Here is an 8,164-nt window from a genome sequence, read left to right as displayed (position 1 = left end):
TCTCTAAACTATATGTATGCTTTCTTTAGTATTTTTTGTAATTATTGCTTATAATATCCCTCTTATATAGGGATGAGTTCTACACTTGAAGAGTCTACCCTCATGTGACAGATATTGATTTTTTTTAAATCCAGAATCATGCACCTCAATCTCAGTATTAAAAATAAATAAAGAAAAACTATTAAAATGCTGATTTTACCAAGTTTGATCTTAGTTTCAACAAGTTTGATTACCTCATCACCCTAACATCCAATTCAAGCCCTAATTTTCATTTAAGCCTTAATTTTCACCAATCTAATCTTCTCAAAACCAAGTTTGGCATAGCATTTTGAATTCAATGCTCTATTCAAGAAAAAATTCAAACAAATACCACAAAAATTCAAAATTCTCCAAGTGCTTTAGGTTCTCAATCAAATACAGAGACTCTCAAACATTGAAAAATAGAAATAGAACTACAAAATACAAATAGATATAGAAAATCACTTACCGAAGCCTCAAGATTCAAGGAATTTTCCATCCGAATTGCCAAAATCGAAGGAAATCGATCTACCATACGGGAAAAATGGAATTAGGTTTTTCTGAGAGAGAGAGAGGAGAGCGTTAGAGAGAGAGGAAGAGAAAGGGAAACAAATGCCACTGTGAAAAAAGAAAAAAAGAAAAACATTTGCATTTGTATGTGTGTGTGAGAATAAGAGAAAGAATTTTAGAGAGAGAGATAGAAAGTGAGAATCCTTTGGCTCGTAGGTTGTAGCTTCCTGGTGTTACTGATTTTCTACATTTACAAAATTGTTGATAAAATATCTAATTATTTTTTCTACATTCATCAACCTGATGATAAAAATTTTCCCAATTTAAGTATTTTTTAGACTCATTTTACGGTGCTAAAAGTGAAATTTTAGAGGGAAAAAAACACTGGGAAAGGGAGCCCCTTTATTTTTTACATTTACCTAAACAGTTGTGCATAACTGTTGAAATAAGTATGCTAGTTTCTTCAAATTTACTCCACGCCTCCACGGTTGTGCATAACTGTAGAAAATAAAAGCTTCCACCAACAATTTTTAGTGACTATGGATAAAAATATGTTGAAAAAAATCAAGCTGTTTGTAGTGTCAAGTCCCTATCAAAATACAAAATACCAACTTGAGATGTGAAAAATAGTGCGTTGAATGCACATCCCTATATGCAAACATATATTTCCACAAAATCAAGAGGAAGAAGAAAAATTGAAGAGGCTTAGTATCAAAGGTAATCTATTTTTTATATTGAAAGGGAATTCTGGAATAATTGTGTTAGGGTTTTATACTTGGCCTATTCCATGACTTTGAATTTAATTAATGAAGTTCAAGTGATTGATGTATTGCATTCACTACAAAAGAGTGTTACAAACTATCTTATTGTTCAAAGTTTGGATAATCTTGCTCCGGCAAAGGTGAAGCTCACTTAAGCGAAATGGCATCTCACTAAAGAGCAAGAGGAACTCACTCCAGCAAAACAATAAACCAACCTGAAACTTCTCGTGACCCTTACATGAGCGAGGTCATTTTCCTTATTTCTATTTTAAACCTAATTTGAGTCGTCTTCTTAAACTCTACTTTGTGCACCTATATAAAAGAGGGTTTGCATGATTTTTCTGGGGGGTTAGAGGCTTCCACACCTTGGAGCTATTGAGAAATAGCCGTGTATGGCCTATTTTTTATTATATAATATAGTGTATAGTAATGATATGACGTGGCTGTTTTATCTCTTATTTTATTATATAATACTAGTGTTTAACCCGCGCAATGCGCGGGATTATTTTACGTATTAGAAGGCAATCAAAACTTATATAGTTTTTTTACTTTTAAATATTTTCAAAGACAATTTTACACTTTGCTCAATATACTTCACCTACTTTTTTTTTTTTGAAAAAATGTCATCCAATAATGTAACATGACATTATTTATAAATTGCAAATCTAAAGCCAACCAATATATTGATTATCAAATCCTTTCTATAAAATATATATATATATATATATATGTGACATGTCAATTCCTATCAGATTATATACCAATCCAAACCCAATAAAATGGCACATTTAATCATGACCAATCTACGGTTAGATCCTATCAAAAAAAAAAATCTCCAATTAGAAAACATTTAGCAAAAGAATTAAAAATAAAACCTACAGTCAACTAAAATTTAGCCCCAAAAAAAAAAAATAGCTATAAAAGAAAAAAAGAAAAAAGGGGAAAGTAAGCAGAAAAAGAGAAAGAAATACAAAAAGAAAAGTTGTGCAAAGAACATAAGAAAAAGAGAGGGGCTGTCAAGGCCCTTAAATGCCAACAATTAGCATCAATTGCTTACAATTTTGATTAAAATGCTAATTAGTTCTTTTATTTATTTTCTTAAAATTCCCATGACCTTTATGCAAATTTTGGAGATCTTAATTTGTATTTTTATTTGACCTGTATGCAAAGTTCATTAATATGCAATAATTGATACAGTTGTTTAGTTTCCTTACAGTGTGAGACTAATTTGCCCACCAAGAAAAGGCTAAAAAGAAAAGGAAAAAAAAAAAAAAAAAAAAGATTGACAAAGGAATTGACATTAAAAAAAAACAGTATTTTCTGAAGAAAGTAATGCTGTAAACTAAAGCAACATTAAAGATAATGGAAAAACTATTTGCAAAGACAATAGCAACCTTTGTATTTTTACTGGCTCAAAGCCAAAATCCAAATTCAATTTTACATACAACTTCATATTAAATTGTATTAAATTGTAAATCAGCCTCACTACACAAATCCACTTTTTCCTCTAATGTATCTTGTTGATCATACGCTATTCAATAAACACTATTGCCACATTTATCTATGTTCTAGGCATTTAATTTACACAGAAGACTATAGCAACCACAATAGCTATCACTGTTGCTCAATGCTATGACAATCTTTTGGCTCAAGAATTCTCCTTCCAGAATCTCATCTCTTTTCTTTATACCTGCATGTTAATAGTGAGAAAATTTTTATGTTCCCAAAATCAAAGCTAATTAACCTACAAAAATCTGTAAAACCCAATCAAACACATTTGATTCAAGCATCCCTTCTAAAACTTTGAATGGAATTAAGAAAAAAAGGGGAAAAAACCAAAGTTCATAGTATTGAGACACTAAAGAAAATAATATTCTGCCATTATTAAAAATAAGGGGAGGAAAAACAAAGTTCATAGTATTGAGATATTGAAGAAAGTAATCATCTGCCATTAAAAAAAATGAACTAACTTCATAAGAAATGGAATTGGTTTATTTTGCTAGTCTAAATTTGATTACTTAATAATTTATACTATTCTCAAAATTTGACATATAAATGAATGCTTAAGAAATGATAATCATCATTAATGGGCTCAAAATTTCTTTTTTAGATAGTGTATAGAATATTTAATTTATATGAATAGAAATTGTTGCAGACTTTAAGCAGTTGGGGACTTTGGTAGAGATGAAGAAGTCTGTAACATTTAACATTAAAGTTCCAAAAAAAGAAATAAATAAATAAATATATATATATATATATATTAAAATGAGATTATTTCCTCGTATATATAATAGAAAATTAACTAACAACCTAATTTATTACACATATGCAGAATACCTTTTTTCTTTTCGACTTAAAATTTATACTAAGGCGACCAATATTTGTTAACTTAAGGTATATAGCACTGAGCAAATAGACTTGTGAAGTCTATATTCCACTTTAAAAGTTATTATGTGATCATTTAGATCCCACAGGAAGAAAAAAAAAATTATATTTTTTAGATGCAAACCCTTGGCTTAAGCCTTCAGGTATCTCTGAAATTATCCTTCTTGCAAGTTCAAGCTAAGCTAAAACACTAACATAGAAAACATAAATAGTCATAAATTTCATGGGTCAAATAATTTAGTTAAGAATTACAACACAACCATTGATTTAAGGAAAAGAGATTTTGAAATATGGATCTATAATATTGCAGACAAAAAAATAAAATAAAGTTTTTCTAGTCCTCTTAACTACCAAAGTTTTGAACCATATATTAACATTCCATAAAGTACATCACTTTCCTCTACCTTAGAGGATAACAACTTGTGTCATAAACATGTACAAAAGTAGGAAAATACATAAAAAAGTTTATATCTCATGGAGAGAGAGAAAACAATTAAACCTTCCGAAGTATCTCTAAAATTAACCTTTCTTGTAACTTTATAAAATCCTAAAATAGAAATTAAGAAAACTTTAGTAGCTATAATTATCATGAATCAAATATTGTCAAAAGCATAAATGGATAACAAACCAATTCCAGTTTATCAAATTGTTTGAAGCTATGGGCGATAAGTTGTAGCCCTATAATAGATAAGATTTTGGTGAGAATCAATTCATGGACATCCAATGTTTTGTCATTTGTTGTTTGGTATTCACATATATTGGACCAGCGTGTTTGTTCTAGCTAAAAAAATCATCAAGCAGAGAGAGAGAGCTGGTTCAACTGGTTTTTTGTGAAAAGGCATTGATTCCTTGGCTTTTGATGCTAAGTATTTTTGGGAAGTATCTAATTAGATTAATCAAAAATTTTACCAAGGTCATAACAGATTATGCCCATCTGCCTTTACTGGGTGCTAGAGCCAATCATTATTTCTCTCATAAACCATGATAGGGCAGCACACCAACAACAATGCATATATAGTAATATAGACGTTTAAAATGCCTTTAAGCTAAGTATTGCATTGATTAAAATACCAACTAAAGGTCTCATAGAGTCGCTTTATTTCAAAAACCACAGCTGCTAACCTTAAGATCAACATTGACAACATATACTGAAAGAGACAAATATATTGAGGAATGGAACAGCAATCTAAATGTATGAAGAAACATTAGCAATAGCAGAACCTTCCTTCACCAATTCCTTGCATTTGCATCACCTTCAACTAAGTTGAAACCCCATCCTTCAAGACTTGAAGTGTCCCATCTTCTAAACCTTGATTGCTTCAAGACGATTTAATTTGAAGCAGAGTAGTGTGAGAGTTATTCACAACTATAATCAAACACATTGAAGGCAATCCATTAATAAACAATTGAAACAACACTGTTTGATGACTACCAGACACTTTCTGTGGGTATTTAAAACAATCAAAAATACGCTTTATCAGTTTTGTTGCACCAAGTGAAAATATATGATGGATACACAAATTCAGCCTTGGAAATCTGAAATTCATATCAATACATTGATGAGTTTAATCAGATTTCATCATATTAAAAGAGGATGCAAAATCTGTAAAGACTTACTTTTCTATACAAAGTTAAGAGATTCGGTTCATCAAATGGCAAGTACCCAGCCATAAGTACAAAGAGAATGACCCCACAAGACCAAATATCAGATGCTGTACCATCATAACCTTTATCATGTAGAACCTGAAACAAAAATATCACATGAGATAAATCGAACATAGAGTTGCACAAAATCATTCTGCTATTTTACAAAGTTGTAGGTAGATACCTTGGTAGCAACATAATTGGGGGTCCCACAGGCAGTGTGAAGCAGCCCATCCTCCTGCAGTAAGGAGAAAGTAGCTAAAGTCTCCCCAGTGCACAAAACAATTTCTCATTTCTATAGAAAAGCAATGTACAATCTCCACTAACAAAATCAAATATTTTTTACCATAGCTATTTTTTTTTTGTTTTCCTAGAGCATAAGCCACTGGGTTGGCTTGGATCATGTCCTACAGGAACCCATGTTATGCTTTTCATACTTCTTTTTTTGATGATAATACAATTACTGCCTTTTCAATCTAAAATAATAATAAACAATCAAAACAGAATTGAACTCGAACTGTTGAACCAAATTTGGTTTACCAAATAGAGAAAATCAATCACCCCACTAAACACATTGCATGGTATTCTGAAATTTCACTTCTAATTTGCAAGTTGTAAAATTTACACTACTAATTAATGAAATTAAATAAATAAAGAATCAAACCCAAAAGAAAAAGAGGAATGAATTCGCCTTTGTTGTTTCCCATCTCAACTGTATATATTTTTATATTCCATGGCCATTGATCCTTATATCCTCACTTTTGCTTAATTCTTCCATCCTAAGCTGTGTATCTGTATAAAAGAAAGAACAGAATGAATGAATGAATCATAATTTCCCAAATCAAAAAAGGGAATAGTTTTATACAATTTGAATCGGTAATTGAATAGGAAAAAAAAGGGCAAAAAAACCATGCCTTCCTTCTACTAAACCCATATATTTTTCAATAGGGATAAAAGTTTTGCTGTTGGTGATGAATCAACAACAAAACCGGTTTTCCAAATCAAAACCCCAGGGAAAAAAAAAAAAAAACTATGAACACAGATATTAGAAAACAGGGAAAGGCTGTAATCCAAAATAGGGAAAAATTGAGAAAACAAACATTTTCACGGAGAACCCAAAAGCCCGAAACAAAAAAGAATCAAAACCAAAATCAAATCTAAACCTATCCAACAAAAAAACACAATAAAAAGTAATGTTTCATACCCAAATCTAAAAAAAAAAAATGGAGGAAAACGTACTGGAGCCGGTTCCGACGATCTGATGGTGGCAGACATGTAGCCTAACGGTGTTGATGCCCATAGATTTTTCTTTCCCTATGTGCTTGCAGTGGTGCTCTAAGTCTGAAGAGGGAATGGAGAACTCTCTCCCTCTCTCTTATTTCTCTGTTTTTGCCCTCTCCAAACCTAAATCATCTATAACCCCAAATTTCAAAAAATCAAATCAAAACCTAATGTTACCCAAATACCTAAATAAAAATCAATCCAACCAAATTTCTCAAAACTAACTCATATTTCATACCCATAGCCAGATCTAAGAAAGAATGAAAAAAAGAAAAACTTACCGGTAGTAGTTCTCTCAATGTCTGTCTCCTTCTCATCTTTGTATTGCAAGGTTTATTTTTTCTCCTCCTCTATCTCTGGATCGCAAGCATCGGTGTTAAGAAAATTGAAAAGGAAGCGAAAAGAAAGTATGGGAATAGGAGAAACGGAAGGTGCCCTTACGGTGATGGCGAAGATCTGGGTGGCGGTCTTCTCTCTATCTCTGCCTCTCTATTTCTTTGTCTCTCTTTTCTCTCGGAAGTGATGCGGCTTATTTCACCATTAGCGAGTAACACAATCATTCCTATTCTGAAATCTAGAATGTGAACAATTGAGGGAGAAATACATTGGAATCAGAATATTTAAAGTAGAGTACTAACACCACCAATAAACAAAAGCAATATATTCATCCAAAGAGCAAATGATAAACCCTGGATCAGACAAAAACGAAAAAAATCAAAGTAGATCTAAGCGATCTGGAATCTGATCGATTCGAAATTGGTACATGGTTGAACTTGAGGGCGTACAGATGAGAATGTCAAATTGAAAAGCGAAGAGAAAAACGTAATTAAATACCAAAATCGAAAACAATCCAAACAAAATATCAAAACCTAATCATAATTAATAAACAAACTTAAATCGAAGATAAAAACTCACCGGTAGTGGTTGCGGCCTCTCTCTATCTTCCTCTGCGTGAGACGTTTTCATTCCCCTCCAAACCGTAGGAAAAAATGGCAGAATGACTAATTTTGATTGTTTTTTAATGAATTTAAGGCGTGTCTTTTGATAGTTGTTCTAAACGGTATATGACGGCAGGGGGATGCTGAAGGAGTGAGAGAGTGGCGATGGGCTATGGTTTAGGGGTTTTGAGAATTGAGAGAGCCAGAGAAAACGGCTTCAACGCGGAGGAAGAGGCAGAGAAGAAAAAGTTTATCAGGAGAGTGTTTTACTGTATTTTGGCCTGTTAGATTTCCTTTTATCTTTTATATTGAGCGGTATGAATCAGTGTTTTAGTGTAAGCCAAACATCATAATTTATCGCGTTTTAACTAATACGTGGCAGATTGTAATGTATCACCTTTTAAATTGTAAACGTGGCAGCACCTCCTTCAAAGGCTTCGTCTATTATATATATATAGATAGTGTATATACAATAATTTCATTTCACCATTGTATTTATATTTGTATACTAATGTAGTATTTAAAGCCATATCTTATTTTTATTTAACTTCAAGAGATAGAAATAATAAAGCTCTTAAGTAACTAGAATTTTTTTTTCCCCTTTTTTTTGTATAAAATATTACATAC

The 8,164-nt window shown here is 31.7% G+C and overlaps 1 long non-coding RNA gene across 6 annotated transcripts; it reads right to left on the bottom strand.

The window, feature by feature from the left end:
• Positions 1-2,663: 2,663 nt before the first annotated feature.
• On the bottom strand, positions 2,664-7,855 carry LOC111997799 (uncharacterized). Of its 6 annotated transcripts, none has more exons than XR_002881388.2 (9): positions 7,515-7,855; positions 7,041-7,173; positions 6,881-6,955; positions 6,558-6,731; positions 5,983-6,110; positions 5,503-5,556; positions 5,292-5,417; positions 4,896-5,040; positions 2,664-2,979 (listed from the first exon to the last, which is right to left on the bottom strand). It is a non-coding gene; the product is annotated as an uncharacterized LOC111997799 (long non-coding RNA). The 6 variants fall into 6 exon arrangements; XR_002881391.2 differs by having other exon boundaries at positions 4,928-5,040; XR_002881390.2 differs by having other exon boundaries at positions 4,896-4,991.
• Between the last annotated feature and the right edge of the window lie 309 nt (positions 7,856-8,164).

Source organism: Quercus suber, unplaced genomic scaffold, assembly GCF_002906115.3.
Source record: "Quercus suber isolate HL8 unplaced genomic scaffold, Cork oak 2.0 scaffold_23, whole genome shotgun sequence".
Taxonomy (NCBI): domain Eukaryota; kingdom Viridiplantae; phylum Streptophyta; class Magnoliopsida; order Fagales; family Fagaceae; genus Quercus; species Quercus suber.
Note: the sequence above shows the minus strand (reverse complement) of the source record. Positions and strands in the feature narration are given on the sequence as shown.